Source organism: Crotalus tigris, unplaced genomic scaffold, assembly GCF_016545835.1.
Source record: "Crotalus tigris isolate CLP2741 ecotype Arizona unplaced genomic scaffold, ASM1654583v1 scf7180000017692.518282, whole genome shotgun sequence".
Lineage (NCBI taxonomy): Eukaryota > Metazoa > Chordata > Lepidosauria > Squamata > Viperidae > Crotalus > Crotalus tigris.
In genome coordinates, this window is record NW_024096571.1 from 58,207 (window position 1) to 80,449 (window position 22,243).

The following is a 22,243-nucleotide window of genomic DNA, read 5'->3' on the forward strand; positions in this document are numbered from 1 at the left end:
CCCTAGTGTTTTACTTGGGATTATCTGAAGTATTGGGCACCTGCTAAAACAAGCATATACCCATAATTTGCTGCAGCAATAATGGAATTGCAAATATTTGAGTGATGAGTAGGCTTAGTTGCTTTCAGATAGGTTTAGCTCAGAGCTAGTGAGCTGATAGAGTGATCTAGGCTCACTCATAAAAATCTTTGCAGTTCTGCACTCATGAACGTCTTCCTCTTGGATATCACAAAATTATGTCAGAGGATAAAATTTATTATAACTGCTATATGTTATGCTATATGGGTATTTGGAGATTACAAACTCTTAATAACCTAAAATGACCAGTCAGTAGTATTGGCACTTTAGAAGAGAAGTGACTAGTAAAAGAGGGAATGAGTGGGAGGTAGCTTTTCTTTGCCAGTCTGCAATTTAGATCTGACGTGACATTATTCCAGTATGTATGAAACTGTATAGGTTTAAACACAAGTGGCACATGCACTTCTGTATGTTTCTGTGTATATATAAGCAGACTAAGCACACAATGCAACCCCATAAGATGGTAATAAAAATATAAGAAAATAAAGGAAGTTTGCTATTTATAGACATTAACTATATTTATTTTATATGCAGCCCAAGAAATTCCTCTTCACTCAGTGCAGCCCAGGTAAACCAAAAGGTTGAACACACTTTCACTAAATCCTTATTCTCCGTTAGTCTTGAATATTTCAAAATCATTCTATCCAAAAATTGATGAAAACAGGACACATTGAACGACATAAATACATTGGGTATTTTCAAAGATGGCTTTCTCCTAACTTAGAAGGTAGCTTACATGAGCCTTACTTATAGCTGTTTCAGTTGATTTAAGCCATTCCTCCTGTTATAAACAGAATTGCTAGTTCATATGGCTCATCTTACTCTGCTATAAGTCTTTATTTTGCTTCCAATGATCAATTTTATGACAAGCACATTAATCCTTTTTCTATAGAGCAAAGTCTGAGATTTGCCTGAAATTATGACATATCTTCTAACAATTCTGTGATTTTGTGTTACACTCTTGCATATTATATAAGGAGAAAGTTCAAAATAGTAGCATCAGTTTTGTGAATTGTATTTTTTGAGCACCACATATTATTGGGTATGCAAATGATCTTTATCAGGCATAAGTCGGTAAAATAGTCTTGAAGGCAGTCTATAATATATAGTAAATAAGTATAATAATAATTGACTAAAACATGTACAAAACAGCACTGAATACTTTGAGCGTAGCTTTTGCACATACAACACTATTATGTTATATACTGGCAGATCCTGTTTTCTTTTGAGGTATGATTCAGCTGATGTTTTCTACTCTAGGGGCTCTTTTCCTCCTAACTTTGCTGTCTACAGATACGTTGAACCACAACTCACATAATTCTAAGGCTGCATCAGTTATAGTGGCGGAGAATTACAATGTTTACAGTCTTCCCATTCTTTGCACAATTACACATGGGAGAGGATACAAGGTTAGGAAAGACTGACCTAAACTGTTTAGTTCCTATATTTGCTAGTAAGATAGTGGTGTATCAGTCTAGACAGTGGTGTAGCAAGCCTAACTTTCTTTCCATAGCATTCATCTAGCCTTAGTTTCATTTGTGTTGTATCTCAAAAATGGAAGTTTAAAGTAAAGCATTGACATTTAAATGTGAGACTGGTTTTAGATCAGTAGGAACTGTTATGGCTAGTATATTGAAAATTATCATATTTGTCTTTGTATTTGGTAAACTGAAAAATAATCACTGACATATCAAATTATTGCCTCCTAATTCTACCTGTGCAGGTAGAATGAAAAAGTAATACAGGTATTCCTGTACAAGTAGTACAGAAAGTTTGGGCTCAGTTGTAGTTGTAAGTTGACTTACAACCACAACTGAGCCTAACATTTCTGTTGCTAAGCAAGAAAGTAGTTAAGTGAATTTTACCTCATTTTAGAACTTTTCTTGCCACATTTGTGAAATGAATTACTGCAGCTGTTAAATTAGTAACATGGAAATCTGGCTTCCCCACTGACTTTGCTTGTCAGAAGGCTATAAAAGGTAATCAAATGACCTCGGGACACTGCAATCATCATAACTGTGAGTCAATTGCCAAGCATCTGAATTTTGATTTTGTGACCATGGGGAATGCTATGACGGTCATAGATGTGAAAAATGGTCATAAGTTACTTTTTCAGTGCTGTTGTGACTTTGAATGATCACTAAATAAACTATTGTAAGTCAAGGATTTCCCTGTACTATAGAACATGTCCTAGGTCGTGGTTCTCAACCTGTGGGTCGGGACCCCATTTGGGGTCGAACGACTATTTCACGGGGTTCGCCAAACAACGCAGTCTGCCATTTTTTCCCCTTTTCCTTAGCTGTGCTACTCCCTTTTATTCTATTGGCTTTTGAAAGCCAATAGAATAGACTCTCTTGAATAGAGTCCAATTCTATTGGCTTTCAAAAGTCAATAGGAATTGTCCAGGCTGTCTCTGCCCTGCTGAGCCCGCCAAAAACCCCATTCTGCAAACGGTGCTGCAAGTTGTCTGCAGCGAAGGCAAGCTGTCTGGAAGCTTCCACCCTCCCTGCTGAGCAACTACTAAAAATGTAAGTAAAAGAGGGCCAGAGGTGGGAGGTGGGAGGCCGGCAGGCGCAGGGAGGGTTGCTGGCGCGCGTGGGGCCTGGTGGGTGCCTTACCTCCCTTGGGCTGGGCAGCTGGTGGCCCAGCTGGTGGTCGGCCTGCTCCGTCTCTGCCGCTTGCCAGCTACGCCTCGGCCGGCGCAGGGGGTGGCACCATGCATGCACGGCGCTCCCGGGCAGGGAAAGTCCTCGACTTACGACCGGTTGGATAGTCCTCGACTTACGACCGGTTTAGTCCTCAACTTACGACTGGTTGTTTAGTCCTCAACTTATGACCGGTTGGGGGTCGCGGCATTAAAAAGGTTGAGAACCACTGTCCTAGGTGCTTGAAAGATTCCTTCCAGCTTATATATTTGCAGCCAATTTTTTGGGCTAACAATTTTGCTTTGCTGCTTGGCAAGCATCAAAATTCACTTCCCACATACAGTATTGTAGTATTCCGAATTGCAACTTCACTCTCTTCTTAATGGCAGCCAATTCTCATTTCTTTCTAATCTACTGCCATATAGTGATTGCTAGTCTGTATTGCTAGTTGCCAAGAGAGTTTCAGTGTTCTTTTCAATTAGGTGTTTCTGGATACAAGAAATTTGACACTGCCCCCCCAACCTGTGGGTCGGATTTACCTTATGTTCAGGTAGACAGTACTGCATTATCACCTTAAGAGCATAGAAGCCATTAATTTCTGAACCTAAAGTTACTTAACACTCCTATTGTTGTTACCTGGGTGTTCAGAAAAACAGTTTCTAATCTCTGTGGTTAAAGTCCATGTGCAAAAGACACAAAGGTTCTGAACTGTAGACAGGTATGAGTGCAGAAAAAGGAAAACCCAGCTTCATGTTTTGAAAGTAATTTAAGTGCAGCCTAATGTATTACAGGAAAGCCAAGAAAAAGTTAAATATAACAGAATGTGTACTTAACTGTCTCAGGAAAGAAACATGCAATGCAGCTTTTTTCATTTCTTTTTGATTACTGAGAACAATCTCCTTATTCCTTGTATTTGAAAAGTATTCATTATTGTCATTAGTGACATAGTGACATTAGATTTTTGAATCAAAGGGACAGGATTTTTTTCATTCCAAAGCAGCATTATCATTTCGCTCTCTCTACCATAGCTGTTTTATTGAATTTTGCAAAATGGGAATTAATCATGAATCATTTTCAGGTATAACTGTTGAATAGGGCTTAGTTAGCAAGCTAGCTTTACTAAAATGTTTTTTGTGTGAAGTGATATTGGGAGGCCCATAGGGTTTTCTGAGACTTATTCCTCAGTTATATTTCTCAAACCAAATCAAATCCATAGGTCGCATTATAATACTCATACTCATTTCCAGTTAGCTTTGGTTAACCCTGCTTCTTCTATCGCTCCCTGTAAATTAATGCTTCACCCAAAGAGAGAAAGAGATTGAGCATACATGCTCTCTTTGGTATAAGTGTTTATCTTTACTTGTGCCTTGCCAAATTTCTGAAAAAGTAGTAAAATAAAAAATCTAAGCGACTAATGAAGAAAAACAAGACAGAGACTCTGAAAGGAGGAAGATAAGCAAATAAGCCATCACTCTTTCATAAATGTTACATAACTAAGTTGCAAAATGTCCAGCTGTAATGTTCACTGCTGTTGATTATTTTGGGATGAGTGGAGTAGCCAAATGGCAGCTTGTCCCAGATAAAAGGAGGGTGGATGAGTGGATGGTGGGAGGAGAATCTTAGTATCCTGCCTCTCCTTTGCTGCAGTCAGATGGAACAGTAGGGAAATAAGTGGCTTAATACTATTGGGCAGAGTTATAAATTTCATCACCTTTGCCATATTGAACCAGCCAATGAACAGGGTGATTAAATATACCATCCTGTGTATATTAACTCCAAAGTTCACAGTGACTTACACAAAGCATTGTGAGAGTTACACTGAGCCTTGTGAAAACCACCCCTGGATACTGCATTTCCCAGGTGACAAATGTAAGATCATTTTTTTCATATTTGCATTTTATGTAACTGCTTCTTGGCTGAGATTGAATTTGGGGTGGGAGGAAGAGAATTCTAGCATTACTATATTTAAAGGTTAAGAGTCACATGAAATTCTTGGTGACTACCTGAGTGCACCTCTATAGTTTTCTTGTATGGAAATAGTTTGCCGTTGCTGTTTTCCTAGATGTTTTTTCAACTTGTTCAGATTCTGTTTTTTTATGGTTATCTCTATTTTTACTTCTGGGCAATATGAAAATATGAGTGGCCCCAGAAAAATAATCTCAGATTTTGCAGCAGTTATGACTGTCTTTATATCATCATTCCCTCTCAGTATACTTGTTTGTTCTTGCGTATTGATCTAATTCTTATGTTGTATATTCACTACTTACAATGCACAGTAAGCACTTTTTGGAAACTAAAATGTATTATTTATAGAAAGCATAATTTGAAGGTACCATACAGGTGTAATATAGGAGAGAGAAGAAGTTTCCACTCCATGTGTATTCCCCATGATCTTTGATCTGGAAAATTGAGATTTCTGAAGAAATGAAACATAAATGACTAACAGGAAAAGAATATGCCTGTAATTTTCAGAGACTGCCAGGAAGATTTCCCCACCCTGTCTGTATAGAATGCCAGTGAGAGAGTTCATGTTTACAGTTAGCCTTGTTCTTCTCAACCATGCTGTGTGTTCTAAGCCTAGAATTTGCAGCAGCCAAGTTCGACACAGAGTACAAACTTAGCCAATCCTCTATTGCCAAAATGCACTTTCCTTCTTTTCCTGTTGAGAAACTAACAGGATAACAGGATCTGTTTATGAGGAAAGCTTTCAATTAATTATCCCAGTTGTATAAGAGACTTAGCTGGTACTCTGTTCAGATTTTAACTATTCCTTTCAATCAATTGATTTGTCCTAAATCCTTACCATGTGATATATTGCAGAATATGATGGAAAGCCTATCTTAACTAGTCTTAACTAAATGATAAGCCTTTAGGAAAACTGAAATGCAAGTAATACAAGTTTCCTAAGATTGATCTCAGTAATTTCAGTAGACCACTGAGGAACCTGTGTCTCAACTATAATTCTCACTTTCCCTACTGAAACTAGGACAAGTTGGAGCTATGGTTAAGCAATAGCACAAGAGCCATATGTTTCTACAGTCCAGCTTTAGAAATTGATGAGGAATAATAGTTATAGTTGCCAACAGCTTAAATTCCATGCTCCCAGAAGAAATGTTGGCAAGCTGGGAAATGCCTTTCTTCTTAAAGAGATCATTGGTTTGATGTGGTTTGCAGAAATCACTGAGAAGAATGGGATTTATGTGGCAAAATGACATTAAAGTTACTTATGAGAGAACACTGAGACGACTCTTTCAAAATCTGGCATTTTCAACCCAAATGAAGACAGAAGAATTGCCCCTGCCCACTACATCCACTTCTGTCCTGCCTTTTTTTAAAGTATGCTGTAACTGAAATTAGCCCATATTTTGTACTTATCTTTTTTCTTTTATAAGAGTTCTTGGATTCCATCCCATGCCCTTCTGCTTTGGAGATTATCAGCAGGTTCCTTCTTTGCAGTGGTCAAAAATTATAATGATGACATTAAATAGCTGGCATGATTATAAATAGCTGGAATGGCAGACCACAAAACTGCCACAGGCACAAAAACCGTTACTTACTATGTGTTTATAGAAGGGGCCATTAGTATGTCTGGAACTCAAAACCTATCCATCCCTCACAAAAGAGCACAAGGTTATGCTCTTCAACTTCAGTCAGAAAAATATAATAAAGCTTAAGAATTTGCTACCATAATTTCTTCAAAGCTTCTCGTGGTTGAGACTTTGAGTAATGTGGTTTTCTCCTATCACTACAGTACTGTTCTATACCAAATAAGGCCTCTCTATTGGCAACAAATTATCTTCCCATTCAAAATTTTTAATTTTTGTACTGGATTTGCCAATGGATTGCTTATATTTTGCCCGAAAGAATTTATTTGGGTTTCACACATTGTGCGAGTTGATAAGACGGTTTGTTTGATTTTAGCTTATTATGTTGGATCTGAATCCAATATGTGTTGAATTCCATATGCAAGCGTGATTTGTTTTAAAGTCACAATTTTGTTTTATGGTATGTTAGTAATATTTACATATAGAGGTTCCATAGGATCCTTCTTTAGGTTCATTAGCTTCCTTTCCAATTGGACACTTCTGGATTCAGTCTGCAGTGTGTCTTGTAACAGCTGGCAGTTCTCCCTCTGCAGCTGGCCCAAAAGTCCTTATATCATGCTGGCTGGAAGAAAAAGGCAAAATGGAAAATATAAATAATTGTCTTTGACAGCATGACCAGGCACTGTCACAAAAGGGGTAGCAAAGTTAGCTGCTGCTGTTTTCAGTCTGACCTTTACATTTTTGGGATTCTTGATGTCATGGAGTGATGTTAAACTGGCAAAGTATTTGTTTCTGTTCAGGGCTAAGCTGTGAATGTGTGTGTGTGGGGGGGGGGAGAATGAAAACTTTTCAAATCATCTGCCTTTTAGTTTCTAAACATGAAGTCTAGCAGTCCAGATAATCTCTCCACCCCTAAGCCACTTTGGTGGCTTTGAATTGTATTCTACAACTTTGCAATAAGTGTGAGTTTGCAGGGACTCTGAAGAAAGAAGGAGATTAAAAAAAACTTAAATTCAGTATGCTGGATTCAAGAGATTAAAAGTCCCAGAGTGTGTAGAAATTAATGCTAAAAGCAAGATAATTTGGACTTCTTTAAAAAAAAAAAACAACCTGTATTGCTGAAGACCCTTCCTAATAGTAAAAGGAGAGGTGTGAGACAGTGAAAATACTTGTAATGCCAAGAGATAATGATGTATGTTTGCGCACAGGTAGTAAGGTCAAAGGATTAATACTTGTTATCTCTGTAACACAATGCTGTATCTTCACACTACTCCTACACTTCTGTATTGCCATTCTCTCAAAAAGTCTGCCATTTCAAAAGAATGGTATCTTATGAAACGAAGTGGGGGTAAGATGGATAGCAAAGAAAAAAAATACATTTCTTTGCCTATAATTAGACAAATATAGAATAGGGAAGTAGCACCTTGTGTGAATTGATTATCTGACTCTGATTGAATGGCTTGAAATATTATACCGTATTTCATAGGATCGCTGTGAGGAAGATAAGTTTTCAGATGCACATACAAGTTATACTCTGTTGGAGCTTGAAGGCTTGAAGAGGTCCTGTTGTGGATAAACATTGCAAAAAACTAAAACTCTCTGCAATTTCATCCCAGCATGGTGCAGATTATGTGTGTCTCTTGTCCCTCTGCATATGATGTATCCAGGGCTTTTTTTGTCATAAAACACCCAGAATGGAGTTCCGGCACCTTTTTTGGATGGAACCTTGTAGGGGTAGGCAAGGCGGGTTGTATGACGTGTGTGAGTTCCGGCACTTTTTTTTTTTTTTTACAAAAAAAGCACTGGATGTATCACTGTCCTTTTCCTTGGCCAGAAAGTTGGATTAACCCCTCAATGCCTATTGGAAAAACATTTTGAAACAAAGTTAAGTGCTTTAAATTTGAAACTGCGTCCAGATTTTAAAATGAGTTCAAACTATCTTGACCTAAAAGTGATTATTTGACAGTGGATAGTGAATAAGGATAAAGGCCTCTGCTGATGAAATGATCAACCAAAGCCAAGGAACAAACCACGCGTGGCCTTGAAGCAGTTTTGCACTCTTGATCCTTATCTTGAGATCTGGGAATATTAATGCCATTTTAGAAGTTACAAGTATATTTTATCATTATTTAATAAAAATCAAAGCTCTGTTTTCTTATGCCACTTACCCTCCAATAACCTTCCAGACCATGTTTGAATGAGGTACTTGTAAAACGGCTTCTTCAGAAATGGCAATTCTGGACTGTGCCCACTGCTCACTTCACATTCTTCAAGAAGGCAGGCAGATGGTCAAATGCAACTGAGCACAAGGAGCCCTGGGAAAAGCCCAGCTGAAGTCTGGATCTCTTCCATGTGCATTAAGAAGGAAAAGCAGTAACCCAAAGCCCTCAAATGGCTTGGAAGAAAGGGAAATGCCTGGGGCATTGCTACACAATACCAAACTTAAACTCTTATAAATGGGGACTCCTTCCCTAAATGGAGAAGGGGTGGGCTGGGAGGAGCTTGGCATGTATTGTCAGATATTTCTCCTGGCTGCTGTTGTTTCTGTTACCGGAGAGCTGGCTAGGCCACCTGTTGGGTTTTGACACATGGGAGAGGCCGCTGCCCTTTTTAACACTGCCTGCCTGTCCCCTTGTAGAGCTCCCTCTATTTTCCCTTCCAAATAGTTGTCTTCTGTTTACAACTGTCCCATTGTGGGGCTTGGCTAGAAGCAGCTGGGGGGGACGGACTGTTTCAGGCTCAAGGGTAATTTCAGCGTCTTCAAAAGCCTTTAGAGCCTTGCTCCCTCCCTAAGAGGATGGCAGCACCAACAAGGGGATAATTTGATGGATTACTCTGCAGGGCTGAGAGGCTCTTGGCTAATCCCCTTTGTGTGTTTGTTGGGCGAGACACTCAGCAGAAGCCCCCACCCCCACCCCCGCTTTCCCTGCCTCAGGCAGAGAAAAGGCTGCTCAGCAGGGCGGGTTTTACATCCTGACATATAAATGCAATCAGCCGAGTCATGTGAGCAGAGTTTAATCCTTGCCCACTACCATGGCCAAGAGGTTAAAGGCAGGGGGGCACCTTTGGGATGGCTTTAGGTTTTTCTCACTTGGTCTGATTTCCATTTTTATTCTTCTGTATTAAACCAGCGGAGGAGGCTAACTGGCAGAGGGGCAATCCTTAATCCTGGCCCATTTGAAAGCAAACTGCTGAGGGAGGTCCCATCTTTATTTCTAAAAGGCACTTTTCTCTTTCTCACTGAGGATATTGACAATCCAAGTTTAACATGTCTGATTAGTGATTTGAATTAAGATCTTCCAAGCCATAAGCTACTAATGCTGTGAGCCTTTGGTTATAGTAGAAGTTACAGTTGGCACTGCTATGCTGTATATATTGACTGTGGAGCATGGATTTGTAGGACTAAGTGCAGGAACTATATATTGGGGGGGGCGGATCCTTCGTTGGGCTGTAGGAACAGAGCTAAATCTTGACATTTTTAGAAGGATTTCCCCCCCAGTGGATGGAGGGGAGGGGAAATGCTTTGTCCGGTGATGTGGTGGGTGGTGGGGGTGGAAATCTCAGTTCTGGGATGGGGGAATCTCAGTTTCATATGGAAGTGAGATTCCCCCAATAGGCAGCTCTTCCAGCCAGCCCCCAGAGATGGCAGGTAGTCTTCCTGGCAGCTGGCAGCAGCTTACAACCTTCCCTGCTGGCTTCCCCATTGGCTTTCTGGAGAAGCCATCAGAGAAGATTGCAGATGGTGATCACTGGTCACAGTCATAAGTCTGAACAGGTTGCCAAGCATCCAGGTCACCATCATGTGACTGTGGGAAAGCATGACACTACAATGGCTGGAAGTGCTTTACGGATCATGAAGCACCCTTTCTGAGGCCATCATAACTTCAAACTGTCATTAAATGACCAGTGGTTAAGTTGAGGACTCTCTGTATTATATATGAAGGCAGACATTTGACTAACACTAAATAACTTCTGATTTACCTGCAAATTCAATTCAAAGAAGACCTAGAAACAGATCTCATTCATAACCCGGAAACTACCTAAATTGCTTTGCTTGGAAGCTGGCAAACACAACAGAGGGTAATGTGACAACAAATCATTCTTGCAATTCAACAACTGCACAGAAATTACTTAACAGTTCAGTTGCCTGTGTGGAGACATCTGTCTTGTATCCCCTCTGGTAAAACTTGACATGAAGACTTGCTTAAGGTCATCTAGTGAGTTTTGCAGTCATATAGCAATCACTAACTTGGCGTCCTCCAGCCCTCAATGTGCTGGTTGAGAATTCTGGGAATTGTAATCCAACATATCAAGAGGGTACTAGTTTGGGAATGATTATTGAATTATATCTGAAATCTTTATTTCAGGATCATATACATGCTGTCTGTGGATGTTCTGTGAAATAGATTTGTAGATATGGTGGCCTAATGAGCAAGTCATTCTGAAACATCTGAGTTTCCTTTTCTTATTCACACTCCTTTTTATGTCAGGCAAATTGATTCTGCTGTTAAATTGCAACAGCTGTCTTTGATGGTTCACAGAGAGAAGTAGTACAGGAAAAACCTCAATAAAGCATAAATGAAAGCCTTGGGGGTATTAAAATAGCTTTCCAAAAAATGGTATTGAACTTTCTTGAGGGGCGGTGTGTGCCTCCAAATCAATTTTGACTCCTGGCTGCTGCCTGGAGAACTCCATGCAGCTTTCTTGGCAGCACTTTTGGAAGGACTACAATTTGCCACTGGCTTCCTCCTAGGGCTGAAAATAAGTACACCAAAGTTGCCAGCAGGTTTCTGTTGAATTATAATCCCCATAATTTCCATCTAGGCATTGGTTGGTCTAGTAGGGGATTAAAATAGGCATGGTCCAGAATCTGGTTGCTAATAGGGCTGCCAAAGTTGAACTGAAAATATTAATGGCCACTAGATGGCAACAAAGAGAGCTCTCTATCTAGTTACCACCTAATGGTTGCCCAGAATTTGCATCCCAGATCTGGCAGTTCTGTTGATAATAAGGATGTATTTCTTCTCTACTCCCATTCTGTGAGTTGAGAGGCTTCAAACAGATCAGAGAATATTTGTTTTTTTCTACTCACCTTTTAATTTTATTTAAAGGTCTTGTTTTGAAATAGATTTTCATTCCAAATAACTTTACTGGCAGTCTCCAACTAATTTTTTTCTGGTTAACGTAGATTGTTGGGAAACAAAACTGAAGCAAAATTGTATAGTTAGAAATTTATTTTTTTTTGTTGTAGGGACAAAACAGCTGGAATATTTTGCTAACAATGACTGACAGAGACAGCAGACTTATGCAACAATCCTCTGAACACTTACTCAGTAGTAACGTGTATATTTATTCAGTAGACCATTCTTCAGTAATTGAATGTGTGATTCCAGCCTCATTTAAAATTTCAATGAATTGAAATCAGCAATTGAATGCCAGTTCATGAATCTTAAAGAAACAGAGAACTTCTTTCATTGTGAGTTTCCTTTTCCATTTACAGAAGCTGTTAGATCAAGGAAGTATTTGTGCATTCCTTGGGGTTTTTCAACATATTATTTAGCCATGCTCTGATGAAGAGCTAGAAAGATAACAGTTACTGTTACCCCGCAGGCTTCTGTTGAAGTATAATCCTCTCAGTTTACCAAACCAGGAGCAAATACAAGGAGCTGAAATTAAATAAATTACAACTGTGCTTCTGTCTTCTTTGCTCTGAGCACATACTGTATTTAAGAACTGAGGGGGGATGGGTCAGAGAAAGGTGAGGGACTTTTCCCTTGTCCTCTCAGATCAGAGAGGAAGTTTATAACTCTTCTGTTCCTCTTTCATTCAGTTTGGGGGATAGCTTCCCAGTTTTTCTTTTCTCTCTTCTTGAAAGGCCAAGGTTTCTAAGTCTTTTTCTCGGAGGATAAATGCATACAATATTTCACAATAGGTTAACTTTTAAAAAATATATTTTTAAATTACTAAGAAGCAACTCCCAGTTCCCCTCTGCTAAGTGTTTACTTTCTAGGCCAGGCTTTGAGAAGTAATTGTAAGCTGCCCGCTGTTCCTTAAGATAGACAACTAGACTAGACAAAATGACATCAAGTGAGGCTTAAAGAAAATGTTGTCTGAAATGTTCCTCTTTCGAATTCTGAGTTATAATTCTACATCTCCCTGAGTCTAAGCTTCATTAAAGCAATCAAATTTACTTTTCAGGAGACTTTGCTTATAATTGCACTGTGAAGCATATGCTCGTTCAATACTGTTGGAAGATTTACCCTGACAAAACTCCCATATGCTTTGCGGTAGCTGCTGTCCTCAAATTTCTTTATCGTCGGCTTTCTCCAGCTGGAAACGAACCGGGAAATTCTTCTAACAATACAATCTGTGCCTTCAACTTTTCAGATGACCCCCAAAAAGTCAACTTCCAATGTCTAAGATATGGGTTCCATCCTTGTTTGTGGGTATCCATTTCTAGTGTCTTCTAAAACAACTTTGTACTTCTGAGAACTTTGGGCTTGACCATCCACCTTGTATCTCTCTTGTGTGGATGAATTCTGCTGCTGCTAATTTGGCGACTAAAAAACCCTATACAATATTTGCATTTAGAGGGAAGATAATAAATTCTGCCACTTTGCCCTACAGCAGGGGTGTCAAACTGCCGGCCCATGGGTCGGACGCATCATGTGGAAGCCGCACCCACCCCATTGCCGGCAATGGCAAAACCGGCCCGATATGTTGTGCAACGTCACATGACGTCGCGAGTTTGACATGCCTGCCCTACAGTATTGTTTCTAAAAGTGCTTTTAAATGATTTAAAAATGGAAAAGCAGTATACAATATAATTAACTATGCCCATTCTCATTACTGTGAATTCTAGGCCTCTCTTAGGCATGAAAGCCTTCTCTCTCAGCCCAACTGACCTCACACAGTTGTGGCAAAAAGAGAAGACAAGAGGATTAGGAGTGTTTGCCATTATGTTTTATTTCATCTGGGCAGGAGAAAATATAACAACAACAACAGCAACAACAATAATAATACTGCCCCAGGTCCTTTGGAAAGACTCGATAGGTGGATAAAAATGCCAAATCCCATCTGAATCTCTGATTGAGTGATGAAAGATAATAATGTGTATCATATATTTCTGTATTGTTGAATACTAGTATAGTTTGTTAATATTATATATTGGTGCTGAATAATTTCTTCTGGAAGAATTTCTGATTTTTATTGATTTTATTTTTGCCCATACATAATTTTTAAAACATGTCTATACAATTTTTTAAAAAATTTAGCTTGGTGTAATTTGTTGAATTGTTACGCTTTGATACAATCCTCAAGGTTTTAGGTCCATTGGAACATATTTGTGCAGAAGCTGCAGGAATGTTAAATATATGTTGTTGTAACAGTTGCCATCCTTCTAAAGTGTGCTTTAAATTTTTGTCTTCCCTTTGTCTGGCTTTTCCCTTTAAATCATGCTGAGGCCTGGCCTGCTTACCTGGTTTTCAGGTAAAGGAGTTTTGTTTCCTGGTTTCTTAGACAAATGTTGTTCTCTGTTCATTAGGTAGGGCTTATAATGTGTTTAAAAAAATCTTCAGACTGTCTCCCAGGGGAAGAACAAAGCAAAGCCCAAATTGATCCTGTGCCAGATCAATTTAGACCAGTGGTTCTCAACCTTTTTAATGCCGCAGCCCCCAACCGGTTGTAAGTCGAGGACTACTCAACCGGTCGTAAGTCGAGGACTACTCAACTGGTGCAGCACCGTTTGCAGAATGGGACTTTTGGCGGGCTCAGCAGGGCAGAGACAGCCTGGACAATTCCTATTGGCTTTTGAAAGCCAATAGAATTAGACTCTATTCAAGAGAGTCTATTCTATTGGCTTTCAAAAGCCAATAGAATAAAAGGGAGGAGCACAGCTAAGGAAAAGGGGGGGAAAATGGCAGACTGCATTGTTTGGCGACCCCCGTGAAGTGGTCGTTCGACCCCAAATGGGGTCCCAACCCACAAGTTGAGAACCACTGATTTAGACTCTATTGATTACATTGCATTCATAGCAGGCAGATGCTTATTTTTTTTGTTGAAATGTGAATCTTAAGGTTCAAAAGCAGATTTGCAGGACACTCAGAATCCTTACTTTGCAGGGGGAGGGAGGGAATGTAGTATAATTAGGAAGATAACATCTAACATTTTGAATAGAAATTTTAATTTCTTTTAGATGAAGAATAAGAACAATGATAAAAAATTCATTCACAAAGTAGCGTATATCCATTAACACTTAACCTATCAGACAACTGAAGTATTGAGGCTAGCATTGTTAGCATTAGCATTTGTTTAGTTAATATATATTGTGTTAGAAGCTGTGGACAATATAGTGACAAAATCTATGCCCAGAAGATTTGCATATACATTATACTACACTGTCCTTATGCACATATAAACTCTATGCATCTATTTGTTGAATCTGTGGTTGCCTCTATTATATGTTATCTAGTTGAACACAATTGTGCGGAAAAGAGGAATATGCAGCTTAAATAGTAATAAGACCTGAACCTGTGGTAGGACACTACACATACAAAACAACTGTGCAAGTTTGTATTTGACGAGGTTATAGGCGAGTCTGGTGAATGAATCTTGAAGATTACAGTTCCCTATGAGAGGGATCAGAAAATCACCAGGCATCCATCTTTCTTCTCAGCAGTTCATTTTCTTAAGAATGCCTGGGTTTTAACTTCATTTTTTAAAACTTCTGGGGTTTTTTGCTTCTTATCTTTAAAAGTTGATTGGCTGGTTGAATGCTGATTTATCATCCTCTGCTGGACTCCCATCTGTTTTTTGTTTTGTTTTGTTTCCTTTGATCTATTCTCTTTTTTGGAATAACTTTCATTTTTCTGTAAGGAAATCATGGTGTGTTCCTGGATAGTGAAAGCACTTTCACTTGATCATTCACTACAAGAATTTTGTATTTTATTAATTTACAAAAAGTTTGGAGCTTATTTTTTAAACCTTTCTTTTAATTTTGGATTGAAATATCTTCCCTGCTTCTCTATTTTCTGAGGGATATTACTTCAACATTTCTTGTTTCCTGTCTGAGAAATTCTCTTATCTATCATTGCTAAGTTACACAAAGCAACAATGTATCAGATTATAGGTAAGAAAAGTGGCTCTCATCTGAAAAAAGACCATTTCTAACATGCGGTCCCTAGTTGAAAACTTTTTAAAAAAGTTTGATGAAATTATAATGGCTGTGGAAAATATTCAGATGCATGCAACTGTAGATAAATCAGATTCGCAAAAGGAATGTGAACTGAAAGTAGCTGATTCGCTGGAAAGAAATATGGACTTTACAGACTTAGAACTAAGTAAGTCAATTGCATACGCCTCCTTGAAGTTCAAGCTTGCATTCTTTTACAGCAACAGAAAACTGACTGATTGGATAAGTGATAAATTGGTTTTCCTTAAGAGGATAGGAGATTGGGGAATATATTTTTCACACATACTAGCAAACAATTTCTTGTGGACATTTGTTGGAAGATAGACCAGGGGTTTCAAACTGCCGGCCCACGGGCTGGATGCGTCATGCTGAAACCATGTCCCCCCCAGCTCCGGCAATGGGAAAAAAGTTGCGATACGTCACAACACGTCATGTGAGGTGGTGAGTTTGACACTCCTGAGATAGACCAACTTTGGAGATTGGACTTTTATATTTAACCAGACAACAATTGATAATAGATTGTATTAAGAAACAGACATGGATATTTGATCTAGGAAAAATCAGTGTTAACTCTTAGAATGAATTGGGATAAATAAGAAGCCATGGTAAATTTTCTATGAGTTGATTACAGTAACAGCTTGCTGACAGAGGGTTTTGAAATTTTAATCTTGTCTTTTTATTTTTATTGTATTTCCAATTAACTATTTTGTCATTAATATGGTATATAGATGACATAACTTGCAAATAGAATTAGTAGTTTGAAATTTTGGGAGCCTATTTTGCAAGGTGTAGGAAACTAATATTGTTGTAATATTCAACTGGGGGGATAATAGGTATATATGTGTTAGGTTAGTGTCTTGTTTGGTTTCTGGGAGGGATTGTTTGCTTTTTAATTTTTTTTTTAAGTTTTATATTTAAACGTCTTTTGAATAAAATATAAATAGACAAAAAATACTGTTCATAGCCAAAATAGCTAAATCATCTTCATTTTAGTAAGATATGGACACTGGTGTCTGGCATGTCAAGGTATAATAAACAAAGCAGTTCTATTAGACTCTCATCATGACCGCAGTTTTATTTTCAGCAGGGTGGGTTGCAACTGCAGTTATCTGTCCTGGACACTTCCACTTTAGCATCTAATTTGGCTTTATGCCTGGCAGACCTAGTCTCTTGGCAAGTGTGTTGTGGGAGAGATTAGTGGTTTATAATGCCTGCCTGCTCGCTGCTGAAACTGTTATTAGTAGCCAAACAGGCACCTGCAAAAGTGTAAGCTTCGAATTATGAGTGATAATTTCCCCCTCTTCTTTCTACTTGATCCACATTTCCTCCAAATGACCAAGATATAAACAATATACGCTCCATTCATCTGAATAGAATAAATGCTCTATCTATAGTATCTATTCATGATGGTAAATATAAAATGACTTTCGGTGATTCAGGAATAAATTTTTCAAGTGTAGGTGTTTGGGTGTTTGCATATGTGTGCTTCTGTGTGAATCCATTGAAGAGCACAATACTTAGTGCAGTGCTTATTGATTAGGATCAGTATGTTTGCAACTCTATGCATAATTGCCTTCAAGTTATAGGCTGTGGCTTTTTAGATTCAGTTAGTAAAACATGTTGATCATGAATGAAAAATCTTCATCAAGTTGAAATGCCGCTTTCAAATTTTAATTAGAAATAGAAACTATACTGCAAAGAAGTTTTGCCTTTTAAACTGCTAGTATACAGGAGGACCCTTTTAAAAAAAGCAAGCCATAATAAGCTTCTGCTTGATAATGTCCCATATTTGCTGATTTCCTTTGTATTACTACATCACAAACAATAACAGTTTGAAGGCTGCATTATCATATAATTCATTTATTAGATCAAAAGTGACATTTGATGTTTTCCTTTCACCACTATTTTGGAGAAGGTCCTAAAGCTGTGCTCCACTTATTCTCTCTCTCTAATGCCCAGATTTATTGAAGCTGCAGTAACAGGAGATGCGCCCAGAACAACTCAGTTGTTCTTGGTCTATATAACCTGAGCTTCTCCTTTGATGATTCTTCATTTCTACTGTTGTCTTAATGGATTCAGATCACATGTCAAATGTCAAATATAGCAACTGGATTTCCCAATACAGAAATGGAGGAAATACAAGTTGACAGCTTTCTACTTGTCATAGGGAATATGCAGCTTCAAGTTGCTGAGCACTGTAGAATGACATAGTTCTGAAGAGCAACTTGCAAAGAAAATAGAGTTCTCTTCCAACAATAGCTTTTATTCCATGCCAACTTTTTGTGGACGCTACTGCATCCCTTCCAAGAGACCCAGTAGAGTACAGACTCTCCTGTTGTGGAGGCAGCCCTATTCAGCTGCATAATCACTTTTGAGAATGGTTTCAGGGCAGGGTTCCCAGCTGTTCCCAGCCATCTCGTCTCTCACCTCCCCCCCCCGCCCCTTTTGTCCCCTTTTAGGACCTCCATTACCAACATGATGTCTTGGAGCAGAAGTACTGCTTTCTACAAAAGGCAGAGATGGGAGTGTACCAGTTATCCTACTGATAATAATTCAACAGTCATGTCATCCTAGAAATTGACAACCTGAATTGTCAATGATTGTGTATTTGCCGCTTTGTGACTCTTTTTTTTTTTTGTCTTTTCCCCAGACAAAAGAGAAGGTTGTGCATTGTAACTGGAACTCTCAACTCACTGTAAAATATACAATAGTTTTGCAGTACAAATACTTGGGAGGGGGGAGGGAAAAAGGGAAAGGTAAAAAGCAGCAGGGAGGGCTCTGAAACCAATAGGCTATGACAGTAGAGGGGTGGATCTTGGCCCCACCTCTCCTTGGTGCCCTCCCAATGCCGGTCCAAGCTTACTCTGCTGAAAAAGCTTTGTCTTTCAGAGGGAAGGGATAGGAAACCAGCGTACTTGAACTTCTTAGCCTGTTGGTTTCCAGCTTTAGCAAGTAATCAGGTGAGTTGATCTTAGCATTTGGAATAAGTAGAGACTCTGCAGATGTTTTAGTGAAGGATAGTTTAAATTTACACTGTTTTCTCCTCTTTGCTTCCCAGAATAGTTCTGTTTTCTTTCTCATCCTTCCAGGTTACTGAATGAAAGCTGCAATTATAGAAACTTACTGGAAATAACACGTTTCATCAATTACCACAGAAAAGAAGGAAAAGGAACAGACTAGTTGGGAATTGCTTTAGATTTTGCTGAACAGCTCCTTGCTTCTGAAATGTGTTAACGCAGGGCATGAATTTAGGTTTGCATAGAAGTGAAAGAAGAATCCAAGGTTTTGATTTGCTTAATGTCTAGCATGAAAGCTAAATATGTATTACATTTGTAAACATTACAAAATTGCCATTTCCAAGGGCCAAGAAGTTAATCTAGTTTTGCCCCACAGAGTACAGAAGATTCTTAGCATTGTGGCATCTAATTCTGCTAACTGATGCTGTGCTACAGCCCTTTGTCTAAATAAATGGTATTCAACATTATGGCTTTAGGGCAGGTTTATATCCCAAGGAAGGTTTAACTCTAACCAGTTTTTAAATGATCTATTAGCTTTTCATTAGCTTACTGGCTAAATAATAATTCTTCTAGCAGTTGAATAACAATTTTATAGTTGTTATCAATGCAGAAATTAATGTGTACAGTAAATATGTTTCCAATTCACTCTTCTATATAGATGAATAGTAACCAAAGTTCAAACAAGATATTTAAATACCTCTGTCATCAAGATAATAGATTAAAAGTAATGAAAAAGCAAACATCTAGAAGCATGACACACAAATGCCTTACTTTTATACATAATTTTCGTAACAGTTGATATCTATGGAGTCATGGTTGTCCCAAAGGTGCTTTTTCAAGAGGCGACTGGACTTGTTTTTCTTTGAAGACGTTTTACTTCTCATCCAAAAAGGTTCACCAGTCCTATATGATTCTCCTGGAAATGAATTTAAAATACATTGTGGTTGTTCTGTTCAATTATTTAGGTTACACTGATAAAATACATGTTTTCCACTTATCAATTTTGAAATTGAAGAGTAACTTGTTCAGAAAAAGATGAAAAAGTAGCACGTAGCTGACTTTAGTTTTCCCAACATAACTGTTTCCTAATTTGCCAAAATGTTTCTTTCAGATAACTCAGAATTATTATTATTTTATTAATTTAAGAAGCCTATATTCAAAGCTAGGGAAAACTTGTTCATCTGGAGATACTCACATTTTATATTTTCCTTTTCCCCTTAGAAGGCAGCAATATGAATATCTTTCCATTCTCGTTGATATAAAACTAACCATGGGATTGTGGTGGGTAATATGAAGAGAAAAGGGGCATTTTATCTGGTCTCTATCCTCAAACTGGCACATGCTAATTTCTTTTGGCTATACTGTATAGTACATAGTTTACACACCTTTCTCTTTGTATCTTTTATGGCCTGTTCCTGCTGAAGCAATGCAGTGTGCATACTTGTTAAAATCGAGATGGTGGGTTTGGGTATAAAATGCCCCTCTTCTCTTCATATTACCCACCACAGATCCCATGGTTAGTTGTTTGAGGGAGGAAAGATATAAAAAATGAAGACGATGGCTCTGTGAACTTATCAACTCTTGAACAGAGTAGCTCCTCCTTAAACACCATAATTGCTTTTTTGGAAAGACTAATCAAGCTTTCTTTTAAATTACATAAATTTCAGGCAGTTAAGTGAAAGATAAATGGCCTCCCCTGAGTTAGCTTTTGTATTTACTTGAATCTCAGATATTACAGAAGCATGGAATTTGTGTGAATTGTTTAAATGTAAATAATTTTCTAGATAGCCGAAGAAAATAATTTGTTTGTAGTGGCAGATCTACCTGTCTCAATAAGTGAATTTATATAAGGGTGTTAAAGTGGCAGGTAGAAAGCATGCAATGATAGGGAAAACTCCTTACATGCACACACATATATATAAGGCAGTGTGCATGTGTGAATATTTTAAAATTTGAAAATTGCAAAATATGTTTTCCAGGAATGCTTCCCATTCATTGTTTCAAAATCCTGATTTTTAAAAAAAACAACTTTAATAATTTGATCCTGCCTCTTTTTAAGTAGTATTACTTGGAAAAAAGTAATGTGACTTTACTGTACTATAAATTTTAGGATTGTTTAAAATAGGAAGTTCTGCATAATGCCTTGTTTTGATGACTGGGTGTGCCTCAGCAAAAATATGTTCTCAAGAAAGGAAAGGGGAAATTCATTGTAGAGAAGAAGACCTCTCATCTTTGTATCTATTTTAAATAAACATATTTAAAACGTGCTTAATAAGTACATCTAGAGTTCTTGGAATTTCTTGGCTCCAAATAGTTTCCGACTTTAAATTTCTGCCAGAATGAGCAAATAACTGTTAGACCTAATCAGCTAAAACAAAAGAGACCCAAATGTAAATAGCAATTATTGTTAGATTTCAGTTGGAAAACTGATAAATACAGGACTTTTGAAATTGTATAATAATAAACTGGATTTGAGACTATAATAAAGGATTGAATTTGTTTATCATGGAAAATTTAATCTTCCCTATCCTTATTAAAGATTATTATCCAACAGTTTGCACATAAGTGAAGAAAATCACATATTAATCTTGTTAAAGGGACAATGGTAGAATATATTTACAGCGCTGTGATAAAAGTAATGCAGTCTTGGAGGCAATAGAGCCATCTACTGGTCTGTTTTGTTAAGATGTTAAACTATGGTTTACCAAAGGTATATTGCTTGTAATTCCAACTCAAAGAGATACATTTTTCTATTATTATATACCTTCTTTCCTTGCTTATACATTATCTGAGGAAAAATCTAATAGTGAGGATATTGAAAGGCAAATAAGTAATTGATACAGTAACTTGGGTATCAATTTAATTATTCTTAACTATATGTCAGCCTTGCGGACCAGCCCCAACAAGAACCATACCCAAGAATAATAACTCTATTGTAAGGTTACATTAACAGAAACTTGCAAGTCTGCAAGTCCCAGCTCACCTTTACAATCCAAGAAACTAGGGATGGTCCTTTTCAAGACATTTGACATGCCCCCATTCCTGCTGTGGACCTGTTGTTGTTAATTGCGAAGTCGTGGACAACATTCATTTAGCCTACCAGCTATCTCCTATTGTTACAAGTTATGTAGGTTCACTATGCAACTATCTGAAGCTCTTCCTCTTTCTCATCAGCTGTGAATCTCCTGCTGTTTGACTTCATTATACTGGGTTTCTCTAGAATCAGAAGATCCAGTTTCTTTATACATCATACATTTCATGGTCTTTATTATCTCTTCCAATTTCCTTGTTCAAAACTCAGAGAGCTAAACATAACCTTTCTTCATGCAGTCATTCTGATTGGCCTTTCTGGCAGGGTTCTATATTATTATTCTTGAGCTGTAACTAGAATTGTACTTAAGTATGCACTTCTTTACCACCATCAATTGTCTAAATGCATTAGGATATTGACAACCATGTTTCATACATTGGGGTGGCGGGGGGGGGGGGGGTTGGTTGTGGCTATCTTCACAACCAAATACCCTAATCTTTTCCCTGATTACTTACAACTGGTTCAGATCTCTCCTTCACTAAAAGAGTTTCATTTCAACACGTATTTCATTTGTTTCCTGTTCATTTAATGAAGTGCAACTTTAATGTACTATATGATAAAATTTGCAGCTTTGGGAATAAAAGATAAATCGGCATGTTAAGAAAGGACTTGTAAGCACCATTAAGGAGTCTTAAAAGTTTTAGTTCTATGAAGCTTTGGAGCTTAAGTATTTGAAT

General features: G+C 38.0%; 1 protein-coding gene across 3 annotated transcripts in view; it reads left to right on the forward strand.

Moving 5' to 3' along the window:
* SLC45A3 (solute carrier family 45 member 3) overlaps positions 1–22,243 on the forward strand; it is a 36,139-nt gene that overhangs the window by 2,700 nt on the left and 11,196 nt on the right. Inside the window, exon 1 of one of the 3 annotated variants that reach the window (XM_039338141.1) lies at positions 4,406–4,592. The exons of 1 other annotated variant lie outside the window; for it this stretch is intronic. The gene's annotated coding sequence lies outside the window, so the exon portion shown is untranslated. Of the gene's footprint in view, positions 1–4,405; positions 4,593–18,132; positions 18,419–22,243 lie in introns of those variants that run through there. One more of the 3 variants, XM_039338143.1, reaches the window with a different exon arrangement.